Source organism: Ranitomeya variabilis, chromosome 2 (assembly GCF_051348905.1).
Source record: "Ranitomeya variabilis isolate aRanVar5 chromosome 2, aRanVar5.hap1, whole genome shotgun sequence".
Lineage (NCBI taxonomy): Eukaryota > Metazoa > Chordata > Amphibia > Anura > Dendrobatidae > Ranitomeya > Ranitomeya variabilis.
Window position 1 is genome coordinate 751,524,056 of NC_135233.1, and position 22,520 is coordinate 751,546,575.

The 22,520-nt window shown below is 44.7% G+C and overlaps 1 protein-coding gene across 1 annotated transcript in view; it reads left to right on the forward strand.

The window, feature by feature from the left end:
- Window positions 1–22,520, forward strand: part of MCHR2 (melanin concentrating hormone receptor 2) — a 452,328-nt gene that overhangs the window by 251,802 nt on the left and 178,006 nt on the right. The gene's annotated exons all lie outside the window — the stretch shown is intronic.

Here is a 22,520-nt window from a genome sequence, read left to right on the forward strand (position 1 = left end):
TTTGATTTCTTTTTGTCCTTTTATTCCTAAGCTTGCATAACATCTCTTAACTAGATGGTGGCCCGATTCTAATGCATCGGGTATTCTAGAATATGTATGTACGTATGTACGTCGCGCTTACACAGCCATATAGTATATAGCACAGCCACTTAGTATATAACACAGCCACGTAGTATATAGCATGGCCACATAAAATATAGCACAGCCACGTAGTATATAGCACAGCCACATAGTATATAACAGCCACATAGTATATAGCAGCCACATAGTATATCGCACAGCCCACATAACACGACCAGCCACGTAGTATATAGCACAGCGGCGTAGTATATAGCACAGCCACATAGTATATAGCAGCCACGTAGTATATAACACAGCTCACATAATATGTAGCACAGCCCACATAATATATAGCACAGCCCACGCAGTATATAACACAGGCCAAAGTAGTATATAACACAGGCCACGCAGTATATAACACTGCCCACGTAGTATATAGCAGCCAAGCAGTATATAACACAGCCCATGTAATATATAGCACAGCCCAGGTAGTATATAACACAGCCCACATAGTATATAACACAGGCCATGCAATATATGACACAGCCCACGCAGTATATAACACAGCCCATGCAGTATATAACACAGCCCTTGTAGTATATAGCAGTGTGGGCACCATATCCCTGTTAAAAAAAGTTATATACTCACCCTCCGGGGTCCACCGAAGTTGTCCCGATGCGCGCGATGCTGCCGCCAGCTTCCATTCCCAGTGATGCATTGTGAAATTACCCAGATGACTTAGCGGTCTCGTGAGACCGCTAAGTCATCTGGGTAATTTCACAATGCATCCCTGGGAACGGAAGCTGGTGGCAGCATTGCGCGCATCGTGGACGGCGGAAGGTGAGAATAACACAATTTTTTAAATTATTTTTAACATTATATCTTTTTACTATTGATGCTGCATAGGCAACATCAATAGTAAAAAGTTGGTCCGGGATAGGGCTACATGCTGGCACTGACTGGAGAGGAGTAGGGAGGGGGCACTGACTGGAGGAGAGTAGGGAAGGGCCAATTCAAACCAGACTAAGCCTGTCGCTGATTGGAAAATCAGCAACGCGGGATTTCCGTTACAGACAGACAAACAGACTAGGGTTGAGCGAAACGGATCAAACAAATTGAAAAATCGCCGACTTTCGGCAAAGTCGGGTTTCGTGAAATACGACCCGATCCCACTGTGGGATCGGCCATGAGGTCGGCAATCTTCGTGCCAAAGTCGCGTTTCATATGTCGCTTTCAGCGCCATTTCTCAGCCAATGAAGGAGGACGCAGAGTGTGGGCAGCGTGATGACATAGGTCTCGCTCCCCACCATCTTAGAGAAGGGCATTACAGTGATTGGCTTGCTTTCTGCGGCATCACAGGGGCTATAAAGGGGCGTGCATGCCGACCGCCATCTTACTTCTGCCAATCTGAGCATAGGGAGAGGTTGCTGCAGCTTCGTCAGAAGCAGGGATATTGTTAGGGAGGAAAGATTAACCCCCAAACCGCTTGTGCTGTAGCGATTTCCACTGTCCAACACCACCTTTTCTTTGCAGGGACAGTGGATTTTTGTGCATCAGCTCAGTAGCTTATAAGGCTCCCTGATAGCTGCATTGCTGTTTGTACGCCGCTGTGCAAACCAACTGCTTTTTTAAAAGCAAAAATCCTGCTGCTCCTTTCTGCACAGTTCTATTGTTTATTTGTCCACACTGTTGTGTGCAGCAGTCCTTTTTATTGCTGCCATACTTGTCCTGAGATCATTGTAGGGACATTGTTATTGTAGTACGGTCCCTTTTTTTTATATATCTTCCAGCCACGTTCTGCCACTTACATTGTGTAGTGTAATACAGCTGGCCTGATTTTTGCAGCAGTCTCCCACATAATAAAGGGAGATTTAAACTGCCCCTAAGTGGATCTGCGTCAGTTCTGTTTGTCGTATATCTGCCTGCCACTTTCTGCCACTTACATTGTGTAGTGTAATACAGCGGACCTGAATTTTGCAGCAGTCTCCCACCCAAAAAAGGGAGATTTAAATTGCCACTAAGTGGATCTGCGTCAGTTCTATTTGTCATATATCTGCCTGCCACTTTCTGCCACTTACATTGTGTAGTATAATACAGCGGGCTTGTTTTTTTGCAGCAGTCTCCCACATAATAAAGGGAGATTTAAATTGCCCCTAAGTGGATCTGCATCAGTTGTGTTTGTCATATATCTGCCTGCCACGTTCTGCCACTTACATTGTGTAGTGCAATACAGTGGGCTTAGTTTTGGCAGCGGTCTCCCACACAAAAAGGGAGATTTAAATTGCCACTTAGTGGATCTGTGTCAGTCCTGTTTGTCGTATATCTGCCTGCCACGTTCTGCCACTTACATTGTGTAGTATAATACAGCAGGCCTGGTTTTTTGCAGCAGTCTCCCACATAATAAAGGGAGATTTAAATTGCCACTAAGTGGATCTGCGTCAGTTCTGTTTGTCATATATCTGCCTGCCACTTTCTGCCACTTACATTGTGTAGTGTAATACAGCGGGCCTGGTTTTTGCAGCAGTCTCCCACACAAAAAAGGGAGATTTAAATTCTCAACAAGTTTTTATACACCTTCTACCTAGTTTTATAGTACCATATAACGGTTGTTAGTTTGGTTACATTTTCTCATAAATGAGGAAGTCTGGTGGAAGAGGCCGTGGGCGGTCATTGCCAGCTGGTAATGATGGTGGTGGTGGTGGAGCATCTGGTGGTAGTGGGAAAAGCAAAATAGCACCTAAGGCTCGAGTTGTTCAGACAGCGTCATCGTCTGGCTACACAACGCCTCGAAGGCTCCCTTATCTGTGAGTAGGAAAACCGCTTTTACAGCCGGAGCAGCAGGAACAAGTTTTGGCTTTCATCGCTGACTCAGCCACTAGCTCTTTCACCTCCTCTTCCGAAAGTTCAAAATATAAAAGCAGCAAGTCGTCAGTGGATGCTCCCCGTCAGGAACAAGTCACTTCCTTGTGTCCTTCACCCAAAGCAAAAGTGAAGGATGCGGCAGGTGACACTACTCTTTACTCCATGGAGCTCTTTACACATACCATGCCAGGGTTAGAAAGGGAAATAGTTAACAGCCCATTACAAGACGAATCGGACATGGAGAGCACAGATGCAAAGCCACAGCTAGATTATTATGCTGTTCCATTGACTCAGATCACTACATTGCCCTCGCAGTGTACTGAGCCAGAATCTGACCCTGATGAAACTATGGTGTCCCATCCCGAACGCTATAGCACCTTACACGGTGTCACAGAGGACGGTGCACAGGACATTGAAGAGGAGGTGATAGATGACCCAGTTGTTGACCCAGATTGGCAGCCATTGGGGGAACAGGGTGCCGCTGACAGTAGCTCTGAAGCGGAGGAGGATGATCCTGCAGCAGGCATCAACATCGCAACAGCTTTCATCTGGCAGGCCAAAAACGTGTGTCTAAAACAAAAACAGTTTTAGGACAGCATGGCCATCCGTTGAAAGTAGCACAGCGTGCAATGCCTGAAAAGGTATGCGATAGTAGGAAGAGTGCAGTGTGGCAATTTTTTTAACCAAGATACGAATGATCAGTGCAAAGTTATCTGTAAGAAATACTCAAAGACCTTTAGCAGAGGGAAGAATCCCCTAAATTTAAATACAACGTGCATGCGTAGACATTTAACCAGCATGCACTTGCAAGCCTGGACTAACTACCAAATGTCCCGTAACGTTGATGCACCCGCTCAGAATGAAGGTAGTCAGCAACGCTACATTGCTTCCCTCACTGTAAGCCCACCGTTTAGGACACCACCTGCAGCAAATGTGGAGGTATCGTCGCAAGGCCAAGGCAGTCAGGGAATCACCAGGTTCTTGGGAGGAAACACTACACATAGGTCAACATCAAGAATACCATCACCAACCCTCTCTCAATCTGCCATGTCCACCACCACCCCCGCTAGTTCCACCATATGCAGGTCTCCAGTCCAGCTCACCCTACAAGAGACTCTCGTTAGGAAAAGGAAGTACTCATCCTCTCATCCGTGTACACAGGGTTTGAATGCCCACATTGCTAGACTAATCTCGTTAGAGATGATGCCCTACCGGTTGGTTGAAAGCGAAGCTTTCAAAGCCCTGATGGCCTACGCTGTACCACGCTATGACCTACCCAGTCGACACTTTTTTGCAAGAAAAGCCATCCCAGCCCTACACCAGTATGTCAAAAACTGCATTGTCCATGCACTCAGGCAATCAGTCAGTAGAAAGGTGCACCTCACAACAGATGCATGGAGCAGTAGGCATGGCCAGGGACGTTACGTGTCCATCACGGTGCACTGGGTTAATGTGGTGGATGCCATAGTGGGACAGTTCTGCCTAGCCCACGGTCTAGGAAACAGTTGGCAGTAGGTGTTCCACACCCCTCCTCCTCCTCCTCCAGAAGCGAAAGGTCGTCCACAGAGCGCAGTCACCCTACCACTCCATCCGCAGCTGCCAGTGTTGCACACGAGGAGTCCCATTATGGAACAGCTAGTGGTAAGTGTCAGCAGGCTGTGTTGGAAATGAATTGTTTGGGCGACAACAGACACACCGCGGAAGTACTGGCAGAGTACTTGCAGCAAGAAACTCAGTCATGGCTGGACAGCTTACATCTTGAGGCAGGCAAGGTAGTCAGTGATAATGGAAGGAATTTTATGGCTGCCATAGCCCTTTCACAACTGAAACACATACCTTGTCTGGCTCACACCTTGAACCTGGTGGTGCAGTGCTTCCTGCAAAGAAATCCGGGGTTACCAGCCCTGCTCCTGAAGGTGCGAAGACTTTGCTCGCACATCTGCCAGTCGCCCGTACACTCCAGCCGTATGCAGAACCATCAGCGATCACTGAAGCTTCCCCAGCACCGCCTAATAATCAATGTTGCAACAAGGTGGAACTCCAAACTGCACATGCTTCAGAGGCTGTGCGAACAGAGGCGTGCTGTAATGTATTTGTGGGAGGATACACATACACGGGCAGGCAGTTGGATGGCAGACATGGAGTTGTCAGGTGTGCAGTGGTCGAAGCTATAAGACCTCTGTCAAGTCCTTCAGTGTTTTGAGGAATGCACACGGCAGGTAAGTGCAGACGACGCCATCATAAGCATGAGCATCCCACTAATGTGTTTGCTGATGCAAAGTTTGACGCACATTAAGGAGCAGACATCTGCAGCCGAGGATGAGGGAAGCCTTGATGACAGTCAGCCATTGTCTGCTCAGCGAACTCTCCTGGACGAAGTGGCGGACGAAGAGGAGGAGGAGGAGGAGGAGGAGGATGATGGGGTTGAATATTTATGGGAGGAGGATGCTTCTCAGGGGGCAATAGAAACTGGTGGCGTTGCAAGGTCAGGTACAGGGTTTTTGCGGGAGACAAGTGATGTTGATTTGCAAGAAAGTGTTCCTCAGCCCAGCACAAGCAGTGAATTGACACCTGGAACATTGGCCCACATGGCTGATTATGCCTTGCGTATCCTAAAAAGGGACCCCGCATTATAAAAATGATGACCGATGACGATTACTGGTTGGCCTGCCTCCTGGATCCACGCTACAAAGCGAAATTACAAAATATCATGCCACATGAGAACCTTGAGCAAATATTGGCTACAAAACAAGCAACTCTTGTAGACCGTTTGGTTCAGGCATTCCCAGCACACAGCGGTGGTGATGGTTCTCACACGAGCTGCAGGGGGCAACATGGCAGAGGTGTTAGAGGTGCACAAATCAGAAGTGGCGTTGGACAGAGGGGTTTTATGACCAGGTTGTGGAGTGATTTCGCAATGACCGCAGACACGACAGGTACTGCTGCATCAATTCAAAGTGACAGGAGACAACATTTGTCCAGTATGGTTACGAACTATTTTTCCTCCCTTATTGATGTTCTCCCTCACACCTCATTCCCCTTTATTTTAGATGCCCAGTAATCAAACACCTGGCCTGAATTGGCAGAATATGCATTACAGGAGCTCGCTTGCCCAGCTGCTAGTGTGCTATCAGAAAGAGTCTTCATTGCTGCTGGTTCAATACTGACCGAAAAAAGTACTCTTCTGGCTACCCAAAATATTGATAATCTAACCTTCATTAAAATGAACCAATCATGGATTTCTAATTATTTTGCCCCACCTTCTCCTGTTGACACGTAGCTTGCCTGAAAAATGTCTTGCTTTTGGCCTCCTCTTACTGACTGCTCCAATTCCTCCATTTGCAGCTGCTGAATGTCCACCATAGGCCATTTTTGTACCTCCCTAAATGGGCTGACTCCCCCCACAGGGCCGTGGTCACCACCTGGCTCAAGCACCCGTGCGAGTGCCGTTTGCCTGGACAGGTGGGTGTGCCCACTCTTGGGCGACGGCACTGGCACAGGGTCCCTCATAGTACAATGAAGTGTCTCTGATGGTGGTGGTGCACAACCAACGTCAGACACACTGTCGTAATATGAGGGGCCCTGTGCCAGTACCGCTGCCCACGAGAGTGTTCCCCCCAGGTCGAACAGTGCTCTACCACTTGCAATACTTACCTCTCCCTGCTCCACCACAGTGTAGTCTGTGCTGATAAATCCTTCAATGGCACTGCCAATACAAATTTGTTGAAATGATAGATGATAGTTAAAATATACAGGGGCCCTGGCCTCCATTTAGACCATTTAATACATTGTGCCAACTACCACTGTCTGCTACTCAGCAGAGGAGCCCACCCTTGTACGTAGCTATGCCACCTGTTTATTTTTGAAAATTGTTTTGGAAGACATTTACCTCACTATTATTTTGGCCTACTAACTGTGTCAGACACTCCTTACATTTGACCTCCACTGAACAAACCTATGCCGCCTGTGTACCCCTGTAACCAATTTTAAACTGCATTGAGCCTACTTTTTTATTTTAGGCCTACTAAGTCTGTCTGCACCACTCCTCACAGTTGACCTCCACTGAACTAACCAATGCCGCCTGTGTACCCCTGTAACCAATTTTAAACTGCATTTGCCCTACTTGTTTGGTTGGGCCTACTACCGGTGTCTGCCGCTGCTTGTTGTCCTCCTCCACTGAACAAAGCTGAGCTTCAATTTTCAGGCTTTCAGCCTATATGAAGTATGAAACTGCATTTGGCCTAATTGTTTGGTTGGGCCTACTAGCAGTGTCTGCCGCTGCTTGGTGTTCTCCTCCACTGAACAAAGCTGAGCTTAAATTTTCAAGCTTTCAGCCTATATGAACTATGAAACTGCACTTGGCATACTTGTTTGGTTGGGCCTACTAACAGTGTCTGCCACTGCTTGGTGTTCTCCTCCACTGAACAAAGCTGAGCTTCAATTTTCAGGCTTTCAGCCTATATGAACTATGAAACTGCATTTGGCCTACTTGTTTGGTTGGGCCTACTAACGGTGTCTGCCGCTGCTTGGTGTTCTCCTCCACTGAACAAAGCTGAGCTTCAATTTTCAGGCTTTCAGCCTATATCAGATATTAAACTGCATTTGGCCTACTTGTTTGGTTGGGCCTACTAACGGTGTCTGCCACTGCTTGCTTTTCTCCTCCACTGAACAAAGCTGAGCTTCAATTTTCAGCCTATATCAGATATTAAATTGCATTTGGCCTACTTGTTTGGTTGGGCGTACTAACGGTGTCTGCCGCTGCTTGTTGTTCTCCTCCACTGAACAAAGCTGAGCTTAAATTTTCAGCCTATATCAGATATTAAACTCTCTCTGACCTTAGACATACTATCCCGTCGAGGTGACCTGGGCCTATCTGACCCTCGACGGGATAGTACGTCATAGCGATCGGCCTCGCTCATGGGGGAGCGTGACTGATCGCGTCCGGGTGTCAACTGACTATCACAGCTGACATCCGGCACTATGTGCCAGGAGTGGTCATGGACTGCCCCCGGGACATTAACCCCGGCACACTGCGATCAAACATGATCGCAGTGTTCCGGCGGTATAGGGAAGCACTGCGCAGGGAGGGGGCTCCCTTCGTGCTTTCCTGAGACCCTGGAGCAACACGATGTGATCGTGTTGCTCCGAGGTTCCCTTACCTCCTCCTCCCTGCAGCAGGCCCGGATCCAAGATGGCCGTGGCATCCGGGTCCTGCAGGGAGGTGGCTTCACTGCGCCTGCTCAGAGCAGGCGCCGGGAAGCCTCCAGGAGCTGTGCATGTCAGATCGCCGATCTGACACAGTGCACAGCAAAGTGTCAGATGGGCGACCTTACATTATAACATGATGCCCCCCCCTGGGGCAATGTTATAGTGTAAAAATAAAATATTCACATGTGAAAAGAAAAATAAAAAAAATCCCCCAAAAAATTTTAAAAAAAATATATATTGTTCCTATAAATACATTTCTTTATCTAAATAAAAAAAAAACAATAAAAGTACACATATTTAGTATCGCCGCGTCCGTAACGACCCGACCTATAAAACTGTCCCACTAGTTAACCCCTTTAGTGAACACCATAAACAATACAAAACAAAAATTCGAGGCAAAAAAACGCTTTATTATCATACCGCCAAACAAAAAGTGGAATAACACGCGATCAAAAAAGATGGATATAAATAACCATGGTACCGCTGAAAACGTCATCTTATCGCGCAAAAAATTAGCTGCCATACAGCATCATCAAAGAAAAAAGAAAAAAGTTATAGTTCTCAGATTAAAGCGATGCAAAAATAATTATTTTTTCTATAAAATAGTTTTTATCGTATAAAAGCGCCAAAACATAAAAAAATGATATAAATGAGGTATCACTGTAATCATACTGACCCAAAGAATAAAACTGCTTTATCCATTTTACCAAACGCGGAATGGTATAAACGCCTCCCCCAAAAGAAATTTATGAGTAGCTGGTTTTTGGTCATTCTGCCTCACAAAAATCAGAATAAAAAGTGATCAAAAACTGTCACGTGTCTGAAAATGTTACCAATAAAAACGTCAACTCATCCCGCAAGAAACAACACCTCACATGACTCTGTGGACCAAAATATGGAAAAATTATAGCTCTCAAGATGTGGTAACGCAAAATACATTTTTTGCAATTAAAAGTGTCTTTCAGTGTGTGACGGCTGCCAATCATAAAAATCTGCTAAAAAAACACTATAAAAGTAAATCAAACCCCCCTTCATCACCCCCTTAGTTAGCGAAAAATTACAAAATTAAAAAAATGTATTTATTTCCATTTTCCCATTAGGGTTAGGGCTAGGGTTAGGGTTAGCACTAGGGCTAGGGTTAGGTTTAGGCCAAGGGTTAGGGCTGGGGTTAGGGCTAGGGTTAGGGCTAGAGTTAGGGCAAGGGTTAGGGTTAGGGCAAGGGTTAGGGCTAGGGTTAGGCTTAGGGCTGGGGTTAGGGCTGGGGTTAGGGCTAGGGTTAGGGCTAGGGTTAGGGCAAGGGTTAGGGCTAGGGTTAAGGTAGTGGCTAGGGTTAAGGCTACAGTTAGGGTTAGGGCTAGGGTCAGGGTTAGGGTTGGGGCTAAAGTTAGGGTTTAGATTACATTTACGGTTGGGAATAGGGTTGGGATTAGGGTTAGGGGTGTGTCAGGGTTAGGGGTGTGGTTAGGGTTACCGTTGGGATTAGGGTTAGGGGTGTGTTTGGATTAGGGTTTCAGTTAGAATTGGGGTTTCCACTGTTTAGGCACATCAGGGGCTCTCCAAACGCGACATGGCGTCTGATCTCAATTCCAGCCAATTCTGTGTTGAAAAAGAAAAACAGTGCTCCTTCCCTTCTGAGCTCTCCCGTGCGCCCAAACAGGGGTTTACCCCAACATAGGGGGTATCAACGTACTCAGGACACATTGGACAACAACGTCTGGGGTCCAATTTCTCCTGATACCCTTGGGGAAATACAAAACTGGGGACTAAAAAATACTTTTTGTGGAAAAAAAAGATTTTTTATTTTCACGGCTTTGCTTTGTAAACTGTAGTGAAACACTTGGGGGTTCAAAGTTCTCACAACACATCTAGATAAGTTCCTTGGGGGGGTCTAGTTTCCAATATGGGGTCACTTGGGGGGGTTTCTACTGTTTAGGTACATTAGAGCCATTTAATTACTGAGGGCCAACCAACGATTCTAAAAAGGTATACATTTTATTTGATCCAACATATATAACAGTACAAAGAAAACAAAAGGGTCCAGTATACATACAGAAAAATATATACAATGGACAAGTGTCTGAAGAGGGGATAAAGAGAAAAACACAGTATACACGGTAACTGCAGGAAATCACCACTAGAAATAGGTCAGGGGAACTTTCTACCACCATAATGTTGGCCCTAGACCCATTACAATAGACCAAGAAACCAGAGGTCAAAGAGAAAAATGTATTGCAGACCGGGTATACAGCCCGGATAACTGCAGACGTCTGGACACTAACAGTTGCATACAATCATTCTCGTCCCATCCCAGGAAAAGTGCTAATGCAAAAGTGCAATTATGCAAAACAGCAGCGATTAAGGTCATAGCTTACCCATGTCAGGGGGTGATAACGCAGTCACTGTGTATACATCATGCCCCGACGTGCGTTTCGCATTGCGGGCTTCTTTGGGGGGCAGTGTGGATATGCCTGATGTGTCAGTCTTTTATAAAGCTCCCTGAGCGCTGCACCTGTGAGCGCATGTGGAGTGGGACCGGGGCCGCCATGCGACGCATCCGTACGTCCGGCTTCCGGTGCGGGTCAAAGGAAAAACTTCCTGTGATGTCACTGGCCCACACTGAAGCCATGAGGACGACTTCAGAGACGCCGGCAAGCCCAGGACACCACTGCGCATGTGCGTCTGGCAGCGCTCAGATGCGCAACGGTAACCAAAGGAACTGCATGCACGACTAAAAGTGAAATGAACACACATACTGTATCAGGTATAAAGTAATTAATACAGTATGTACAAAAGATAGAAAAGTGGGCAAAAAAAGGCTTATATAAATAAAAATAAAGATAAAAAATGCCTGCTATAACTATTGGTACAAAAAGAGAACAAGAAAGTTCAAAGATGTCCATATACTGCTGGGTACGGCCAACCGGTATCAGTCCCAATAGCCATAGATTCTTCACATCACATGAGGAGAAGTAAGTATAGTGTGTATTCCACCAATCCCCATATATCAATCCGGCTTCATGATGTCATCACCGTCTCCTTAGCTTGCACCAGTATATTCAGGGTAAATGTTCCGCATAGTGTTAGTAGATTATATAAAGGGAAGCGAAGGCAGCCCCGTATAGCAAGGCACTATTATCAAAAATAAAATATGTTAAAAACAGAGTCACAAAAAACATACTATACTAAAAACCAGGAAGCAAATGCAAAGACCCAAGAGGATTAAAGAAATGGGGCAAAGGAAAGCTTTTCATTCAAGCCATGGGGAGACATTGTGCCTAGAGAAACTATCCATCGACACTCAAGCTGCGCCAGAACACGTTTAGGATTACCCCCACGTGTGCCACAATGCACTCTATCAATACCTCGTACCTGTAATCCGGTGGGATCACAGTTGTTGCGCAGCCTGAAATGTCCACGGATAGTCTTAAGATCAGAAGGATAAGTACAGGTTTTTGCCGCCACAATGTCTCTTACATGTTCCCTCGTCCTTATTCTTAGTTCACGCGAGGTGAGCCCCACGTAGATGAGGTTACAAGGACAAACAGCGTAGTACACCACAAATGTGGTACTACGCTGTTTGTCCTTGTAACCTCATCTACGTGGGGCTCACCTCGCGTGAACTAAGAATAAGGACGAGGGAACATGTAAGAGACATTGTGGTGGCAAAAACCTGTACTGATCCTTCTGATCTTAAGACTATCCCTGGACATTTCAGGCTGTGCCACAACTGTGATCCCACCGGATTACGGGTACGAGGTATTGATAGAGTGCATTGTGGCACATGTGGGGGTAATCCTAAACGTGTTCTGGCGCAGCTTGAGTGTCAATGGATAGTCTCTCTAGGCACAGTGTCTCCCCATGGCTTGAATGAAAAGCTTTCCTTTGCCCCATTTCTTTAATCCTCTTGGGTCTTTGCAGTGACGCTGCTATCATGAAGCAAGTTGAATGCTTTGCCTCCAGCGGCAGAGCTTTCCTAAAGACGGGGCGGCAGAGCGGCAGCTAGAACACGTGGTGCACTGGTGCCGACTCTCCCTGCAATCCCTCTGAGTCTCTGACACTTGCTGACAGTGCAGTCAGACAGTCAGCGACTGTGTCACACACACAAACAAGCTAATAATGTGCAGGGTGCCTGGCAGGTGACTCACTGTTACCACCCGGCTGAGGACGAGGTGCAGAGGGCAGCGTTGCTCAGTCTCCTGAGTCCTGACCTGCAGGCTGCTGTGCTGGGACTTGGAGCAGTAACCGGCATCTGCAGCAGTAAGTAAAGACTGTAAAGTAACTATAAAAACATCTTTCGCTACCCGCCCCCCATCCCATCCCCCATCCCCCACATGCTGCTGCTGAGCACAGCTCTGTCACTCAGGGCGGCCGGCAGCAGTAAGTAAACTAAGTTAGGCTACGTTCACATTAGCGTTGTGCGACGCAGCATCATGTGCCCCTATATTTAACATGGGGGCGCATGGACATGCGTTGCACTTGCGTTTTGTGATGCATGCGTCACTGCGGCACACGCGTCAGGGCGCAGAGGACGCAGCAAGTTGCATTTTTTGTGCGTCCAAAATCAAGCAAAAAAAGGACGCATGCGTCACAAAACAATGCATTTTGCATGCGTTTTGCATGCGTTGTGCGTTGCGTCGCCGATGCGTCGCCGACGCAACACACAACAACGCAAATGTGAACGTAGCCTTAAAGGGAACCTGTCACCCCCAAAATGGCTGGTGAGGTAAGCTCACCGGCATCAGGGGCTTATCTACAGCATTCTGTAATGCTGTAGATAAGCCCCCGATGTTACCTGAAAGAGGAGAAAAAGACGTTAGATTATACTCACCCAGGGGCGGTCCCGGTGCGGTCTGGTCAAATGGGTGTCTCCGGTCCGCTCCGGCGCCTCCCATCTTCATTCCATGACGTCCTCTTCGGGTCTTTACGCCGCGGCTCCGGCGCAGGCGTACTTTGTCTGCTCTGTTGAGGGCAGAGCCAAGTACTGCAGTGCGTAGGTGCTGGGCCTCTCTGACCTTTCCCGGCGCCTGCGCACTGCAGTACTTTGCTCTGCCCTCAACAGGGCAGACAAAGTACGCCTGCGCTGGAGCCGCTGCGTAAAGACCCGAAGAGGACGTCATGGAATGAAGATGGGAGGTGCCGGAGCGGACCGGAGACACCCATCCGACCTGACCGCAGCGGGACCGCCCCTGGGTGAGTATAATCTAACGTCTTTTTCTCCTCTTTCAGGTAACATCGGGGGCTTATCTACAGCATTACAGAATGCTGTAGATAAGCCCCTGATGCCGGTGAGCTTACCTCACCAGCCATTTTGGGGGTGACAGGTTCCCTTTAAGTAACTATAAAAACATCATTCGCCCCCCCATGCCCTACTGTTGCTCTTCATCCCCCCACATGCTGCTTTTGAGCACAGCTCTGTCACTCACGGTCCACAGCCTCCCTCCATCAGATTATCAGACTCAGAAGTAGATAAGCTATGCTATGTGAACCAGCGGGGCTGTGTGTGGGGGTCTATATATATGTAGGCAGAAGGAATGGGATAGATAAACATGGGATAGTCGAAATAGAAGGAATGGATTTAGATAGAAGGAATGAGATAGATATATCTATTCACATCTATCTATAGATATATCTATGCTATGGATAGATGTAGATAGATATCTATGTATCTATCCATATATATCTAACTATCCATATATCTATCTACATCTGTCCATAGATATATCTATAGATAGCTACAGTATATGAATAGATATATCTATCTCTTTCCTTCTATCTATCTCATTCCTTCTATCTCTCTCATTTCTTCTATCTCATTCCTTCTATCTATCTATCATTCCTTCTATCTATCTCATTCCTTCTATCTATCTCATTCCTTCTATCTATCTCATTCCTTCTATCTATATATTTATCTAATTCCTTCCATCTATCTATCTATGTATCTATCTATCCCATTCCTTCTATCTGTCTATCTATCTCATTCCTTCTATCTCATTCCTTCTATCTATCATTCCTTCTATCTCATTCCTTCTATCAATCTATCTTTCTCATTCCTTCTATCTATCTCATTCCTTCTATCTATATATTTATCTCATTCCTTCCATCTATCTATGTATCTATCCATCAAATTCCTTTTATCTCATTCCTTCTATCTATATACTTATCTCATTCCTTCCATCTATCTATATCTATGTATCTATCTATCTATCCCATTCCTTCTATCTATTTCATTCCTTCTATCTATATATTTATCTCATTCCTTCCATCTATCTATCTATCCCATTCCTTCTATCTATCTATCTATCTATCTATCTATCTATCTATCTATCTATCTATCTCATTCCTTCTATCTATCTCATTCCTTCTATCTATCTCATTCCTTCTATCTATATATTTATCTCATTCCTTCCATCTATCTATCTATCTATCTATCTATCTATCTATCTATCCCATTCCTTCTATCTATCTCATTCCTTCTATCTATATATTTATCTCATTCCTTCCATCTATCTATCTATCTATCCCATTCCTTCTATCTATCTATCTATCTATCTATCTATCTATCTATCTATCTATCTATCTCATTCCTTCTATCTATCTCATTCCTTCTATCTATCTCATTCCTTCTATCTATCTCATTCCTTCTATCTATATATTTATCTCATTCCTTCTATCTATCTATCTATCTATCTATCTATCTATCTATCTATCTATCTATCTATCTATCCCATTCCTTCTATCTATCTATCTCATTCCTTCTATCTATATATTTATCTAATTCCTTCCATCTATCTATCAATCTATCCCATTCCATCTATCTATCCATCCCATTCCTTCTATCTATCTCATTCCTTCTATCTATCTATAGATCTGTCATCTATCTATCTCATTCCTTCTATCTATAGATCTATCTGTCATCTATCTCATTCCTTCCATCTATCTATTTTCTATCTATATTTATATCTATCTATTATCTATCATCTATCTATCTATCTATCTATCTATCTATCTATCTATCTATCTATCTATCTGTCTATCTGTGTGTAATGGAGTGCGGGTTGGACAAATGTAAAAGAGGAGGGAAATTACATCACAAATCTTTTTTGTTCAATAATAGATCTTTATTTAGCTTTCAAAAACGCATAAAAAAACATCAAAATATGCTTTAAAAGCGCGCCAAAAAATGAATCAAAAACGCACCTGCGTTTTCTGCCAAGAGATGCAGAATCAGTGCCTACAAAATACTTAAATCATCTTATCAAAAAAACTGGAGACCTCAATTAAGAATAGCAGACAAATCTTTATTATACACAATAAATATTCATCAAAACACAAAAATTATAAGGTAGTACATTTAGGCTATGTGCACACGTTCAGGTTCTTTCGCTTTTTTTTGCGTTTTTTCACGCTAAAAATGCTATAAAAACTCATTAAAAATGCATGCATTATGCATTCTATCATTTAGAATGAATTCTGCATGTTTTGTGCACATGGATGCGTTTTTTTCCATGACAAAAATGCATCGCGGTAAAAAAATGAGCATGTTCATTAATTTTGCCGATTTTCTGCGTTTTTCCCGCGATTCCCATTTACTCGCGTTAGGCGAGTAAAGAGTAAACCAGATTTATTTGTACTGATTTGACTACGTAGGGGGGGGGGGCCGTTTTGCAGTTCGCCTCAGGCAGCAGAAAGGCTAGGTTCACCCCTGGGTCTTTGCATTTGCTTCCTGGTTTTTAGTATAGTATGTTTTTTGTGACTCTGTTTTTAACATATTTTATTTTTGATAATAGTGCCTTGCTATATGGGGCTGCCTTCGCTTCCCTTTATATAATCTACTAACACTAAGCAGAACATTTACCCTGAATATACTGGTGCAAGCTAAGGAGACGGTGATGACATCATGAAGCCGAATTGATATATGGGGATTGGTGGAATACACACTATACTTACTTCTCCTCATGTGATGTGAAGAATCTACGGCTATTGGGACTAATACCGGCTGGCCGTACCCAGCAGTATATGGACATCTTTGGACTTTCTTGTTCTCTTTTTGTACCAATAGTTATAGCAGGCATTTTTTATCTTTATTTTTATTTATATAAGCCTTTTTTTGCCCACTTTTCTATCTTTTGTACATACTGTATTAATTACTTTATACCTGATATGTGTGTTCATTTCACTCTTAGTCGTGCATGTGGTTCCTTTGGTTACCGTTGCGCGTCTGAGCGCTGCCAGATGCGCATGCGCCGTGGTGTCCTGGGCTTGCCGGCATCTCTGAAGTCGTCCTCATGGCTTTGGTGTGGGCCAGTGACGTACGGACGCGTCGCTTGGTGGCCCCGGTCCCACTCCACATGCGCTCACAGGTGCAGCGCTCAGGGAGCTCTATAAATGACTGTGACACGTCAGGCATGTCCACACTGCCCCCCGAAGAAGCCCGCAATGCGAAACGCGCGTCGGGGCGTGACGTATACACAGAGACTGCGTTATCACCCCCTGACATGGGTAAGCTATGACCTTAATCGCTGCTGTTTTGCATAATTGCACTTTTCCAATAGCACTTTTCCTGGGATGGGACGAGAATGATTGTATGCAACTGTTAGTGTCCAGACGTCTGCAGTTATCCGGGCTGTATACCCGGTCTGCAATACATTTTTCTCTTTGACCTCTGGTTTCTTGGTCTATTGTAATGGGTCTAGGGCCAACATTATGGTGGTAGAAAGTTCCCCTGACCTATTTCTAGTGGTGATTTTTGTAGTTACCGTGTATACTGTGTTTTTCTCTTTATCCCCTCTTCAGACACTTGTCTATTGTATATATTTTTCTGTATGTATACTGGGCCCTTTTGTTCTCTTTGTACTGTTATATATGTTGGATCAAATAAAATTTATACCTTTTTAGAATCGTTGGTTGGCCCTCAGTAATTAAATGAGTCTTGAGCTCCTCTCTCATATATAGGAAATATGTCTCCATTAGGAGTGACTCTTGCTGCTTAATGCAATCTCAGATGTTATAAGGATATCCACTATGTCAGTCCTTGTTAATTGTTTAGGTACATTAGGGGCTCTGCAAACGCAATATGACGCCTGTAGACCAATCCATCTAAGTCTGCATTCCAAATGACGCTCCTTCCCTTCCGAGCTCTGCCATGTGCTCAAACGGTGGTTCCCACCCAACATATGGGGTATCAGCGCACTCAAAACAAATTGGACAACAACTTTTGGGGTCCAATTTCAACTGTTACCCTTGGAAAAATACAAAACTGGGGGCTAAAAAATAATTTTTGTGGAAAAAAAAAAGAATTTTTATTTTCACGGCTCTGCGTTATAAACTGTAGTGAAACACTTTGTGGTTCAAAGCTCTCACAACACACCTAGATGAGTTCCTTAGGGGGTCTACTTTCCAAAATGGTGTCACTTGTGGGGGGTTTCAATGTTTACGCACATCAGGGGCTCTCCAAACGCAACATGGCGTGCCATCTCAATTCCTATCAATTTTGCATTGAAAAGTCAAATGGCGCTCCTTCGCTTCCGAGCTCTGCCATGCGCCCAAACAGTGGTTTGCCCCCACTTATGGGGTATCGGCGTACTCAGGATAAATTGTACAACAACTCTTGAGGTCCATTTTCTCCTGTTACCCTTGGTAAAATAAAACAAATTGGAGCTGAAGTAAATTTTTTGTGAAAAAAAGTTAAATGTTCATTTTTATTTAAACATTCCAAAAGTTCCTGTGAAATACGTAAAGAGTTAATAAACTTCTTAAATGTGGTTTTGAGCACCTTGAGGGGTGCAGTTTTTAGAATGGTGTCACACTTGGTTATTTTCTATCATATAGACCCTTCAAAATGACTTCAAATGAGATGTGGTCCCTAAAAAAAAATGGTGTTGTAAAAATGAGAAATTGCTGGTCAACTTTTAACCCTTATAACTCCCTAACAAAAAAAATTTTGGTTCCAAAATTGTGCTGATTTAAAGTAGACATGTGGGAAATGTTACTTAATAAGTATTTTATGCGACATATCTCTGTGATTTAATTGCATAAAAATTCAAATTTTTTAAATTGCGAAATTTTCAAAATTTTCCCCAAATTTCTGTTTTTTTCACAAATAATCGCAGGTAATATCAAATAAATTTTACTACTATCATGAAGTACAAAATGTCAGGAGAAAATAATGTCAGAATAAGCAGGATCCGTTGAAGCGTTCCAGAGTTATAACCTCATAAATTGACAGTGGTCAGAATTGTAAAAATTGGCCGGGTCATTAATGTGCAAACCACCCTTGGGGGTAAAGGGGTTAAACTGCATTTGGCCTACTTCTTTGGTTGGGCCTAATAACAGTGTCTGCCGCTGCTTGTTGTTCTCCACTGAACAAAGCTGAGCTTCAATTTTCAGCCTATATCAGATATTAAACTGCATTTGGCCTACTTGTTTGGTTGGGCCTACTAATGGTGTCTGCCGCTGCTTGTTGTTCTCCTCCACCGTACAAAGCTGAGCTTCAATTTTCAGCCTATATCAGATATTAAACTGCATTTGGCCTACTTGTTTGGTTGGGCTTACTAACGGTGTCTGCCGCTGCTTGTTGTTCTCCTCCACTGTACAAAGCTGAGCTTCAATTTTCAGGCTTTCAGCCTATATGAACTATGAAACTGCATTTGGCCTACTTGTTTGGTTGGGCCTACTAACGGTGTCTGCCGCTGCTTGTTGTTCTCCTCCACTGTACAAAGCTGAGCTTCAATTTTCAGCCTATATCAGATATTAAACTGCATTTGGCCTACTTGTTTGTTGGGCCTAATAACAGTGTCTGCCGCTGCTTGTTGTTCTCCTCCACTGAACAAAGCTGAGCTTCAATTTTCAGCCTATATCAGATATTAAACTGCATTTGGCCTACTTGTTTGGTTGGGCCTACTAACGGTGTCTGCCGCTGCTTGTTGTTCTCCTCCACGGTACAAAGCTGAGCTTCAATTTTCAGCCTATATCAGATATTAAACTGCATTTTGCCTACTTGTTTGTTTGGGCTTACTAACGGTGTCTGCCGCTGCTTGTTGTTCTCCTCCACTGTACAAAGCTGAGCTTCAATTTTCAGGCTTTAAGCCTATATGAACTATGAAACTGCATTTGGCCTACTTCTTTGGTTGGGCCTACTAACGGTGTCTGCCGCTGCTTGTTGTTCTCCTCCACTGAACAAAGCAGTGCCGCCTGTTTACTCCTGTTACCAATTTTGAACTGCATTTAGCCTAATTTATTCTTTGGGCCTATATCTGTGTTTCCTCCTCATCCTGCCCATTGCCCAGCCACTGCTAGATGAGTCTGCTGGTACATTGACACAGACCACTACATTCCCCTTGCACCCTACAAGGCCAGTATCTGACCCTGCTGAAAGTCTGGTTCCCCTTCCCGCATACTATACTACCTTACACGGGGACAAAGAGGAAGGTGCAGATGAAAGTGCAGGTTCCTTCATCAGGTGGGGGGCATTCTCATTGGCGACGTCACTGGCACAGGGCCCCTCATAGTATGCATAAGTGTCTCTGCCGGTGGGAGGCGCGTCCGCCGTCAAACACACCGCCGTACTTTGAGGGGCCCTGTGCCAGTGCCAATGCAAATGAGTGTGCCCCCCCTGCTTGCTCAGGATCACAGCACTTGCAAAGTTGAAATACTGACCTCTCCCTGCTCAACCACCGTGATGTAGTCCGCGTTTCCTGGGCCCACGGAAAACTTGAGCCAGCCCTACCCCCCCCCACAACTTTAGCCAAATGACCCCCCAATTTTCAATGCCTAACTATTATTATAAGGTAAATTAAGATTGACAAGCTTAAGTAACAAGAATTGATGTTTTTGGCATTAAAATGGGCACTGTAGGTGTTTTCCTGTCCTCCACTCACTGACGACTTTGCTTCCCCATTGACTTGCATTGGGTTTCGTGTTTCAGTCGGATCCCCGACTTTTTGCAATAATCGGTCGATTTCACCCGACCCGACTTTTGACAAAGTCGGGTTTCGCGAAACCCGACTCGATCCTAAAAAAGTAAAAGTCGCTCAACTCTAAAACAGACAGACAACAGACAACAGACAGACAGACTGAAGTACCCCTTAGACGATTATATATATATATAGATGGTACTAAGCTGTATAAAGATAAACTGTGGCTCTCATTTAATAGTTAAAACTGGAAAATCATGCAGCAAAAAGTCTCACTGGAGCAATAAACTTAAGGTCTGACACCTTGATTAAAATTAATTTACACTGTTAGAAAATCCAAAATATAATAATTTTTCAATTAGAACATATTTTTAAAAACACCTTTGTCTAAATATTGCTTTTAAAAACTTATTAGGGTATGTGCCCAAGATCTGCAGTTGCTGCTGGTTTGACGCTGTGTACTTATGCAGTTTCAAACCTGCAGCTGCCAGTTGTTACGGTATAGTGGATGGGATTTCATGAAATCCCATGTCCACTATGCATCCAGAGATGCCTGCGGATCACCAGCGGAGACTAACATATATCGCGTCTTTGCAGACCGCAGCATGTCAATTTCTCTTGCATAGATGTTTGTCTCCACAAGAGAAATTTTATCAATAGAATGTAGTGCATGCAGTGAATCCACATGGTTCAGTGAACACATGCGGATTTACGTGCTTTCAATTCATTGATCAAACTCAGCCTGTAGAACTGTCCACAACTCTTCAGCCCTGCGTGTGGCCCTGATTTTCCTCACCCTGATCCTCCTTCCTCCCACCATGCCGAGTGCAGTGAGACAACTGATCCCACACTTGGACACTCTGAAGAGCTGTTCAGTTTTCCATTTCAAGATTCAGAACTCTAGGCTGGTCAACTTAAAGTGGGGACAGATGAGATCGCATGTAGAGATGCCCAAAGCTTTGACCAGCCCCGGTTACATGAAGGCGATGGTGGGAGAGTGTCAGAAAAGATGGACGATGATGAGAAACAATTGCCAGAAAGTCAGGAAGAGGAGCAGGGTGCTGATGTGGAAGACGAGGTGGTGGATGACTATGTGACTGACCCAACCTGGCAGGAGGACATGCAGAGCGAGGGCAGAAGCACACATGGGGAAGGAGGCAAATCACCCCAACAGGCAGGAAGAAGCAGTGTGATGGCTACAGACAGATGGCGTGCATCCAATCCCCGTAACAGCAACATGAGGGAAGTTGCCTTTCCAACTGTTAGATCTTCCCGAGTCTGGTTATTTTTTAAAGACTCTGCCGATAACCCCAAACAGGCCATTTGCAGCACCTGCCATGCCCGCATCAGCAGGGGTAGCAAAACAACCAGCTTGAACACCACCAGCATGATCAGGCACATGGCAGCAAAGCATCTGACTTTTTGGGCCGAACACCAGGCTCCAGGACCACTGCTTGCAAGTCACATTAATGCTTCTTCCACTGTTTTGCGTAGAAGCCAATCCAAAGTACACCGTACATGTGAAGATGCCTTTAGCCCTGCACCTGTTGTGGCCCACAGTCAAGCAGCACCATCATCAATCCCATCCACGTCCTTGTCCCAGCACAGCCTTTAGTTGTCTATAGCCCAGTCTTTAGAATGCAAGAGGAAATACAGAGCCAATGCCCCACAGGCCACAGTCCCAAATTCTAATATTTTTCTTCTGCAAAAATTTGTTAGCACTTAAAGAGTGAAATAAATTCTATATATCATTAAATACAGTATATATACATATATATATATATATATATATATATATACACTCACCGGCCACTTTATTAGGTACACCATGCTAGTAACGGGTTGGACCCCCTTTTGCCTTCAGAACTGCCTCAATTCTTCGTGGCATAGATTCAACAAGGTGCTGGAAGCATTCCTCAGAGATTTTGGTCCATATTGACATGATGGCATCACACAGTTGCCGCAGATTTGTCGGCTGCACATCCCAAAGATGCTCCATACAAGGCAGGATGGATCCATGCTTTCATGTTGTTTACGCCAAATTCTGACCCTACCATCCGAATGTCGCAGCAGAAATCGAGACTCATCAGACCAAGCAACGTTTTTCCAATCTTCTACTGTCCAATTTCGATGAGCTTGTACAAATTGTAGCCTCAGTTTCCTGTTCTTAGCTGAAAGGAGTGGTACCCGGTGTGGTCTTCTGCTGCTGTAGCCCATCTGCCTCAAAGTTCGACGCACTGTGCGTTCAGAGATGCTCTTAGGCCTACCTTGGTTGTAACAGGTGGCGATTTGAGTCACTGTTGCCTTTCTATCAGCTCGAACCAGTCTGCCCATTCTCCTCTGACCTCTGGCATCAACAAGGCATTTCCGCCCACAGAACTGCCACTCACTGGATTTTTTTTCTTTTTCGGACCATTCTCAGTAAACCCTAGAGAAGGTTGTGCGTGAAAATCCCAGTAGATCAGCAGTTTCTGAAAT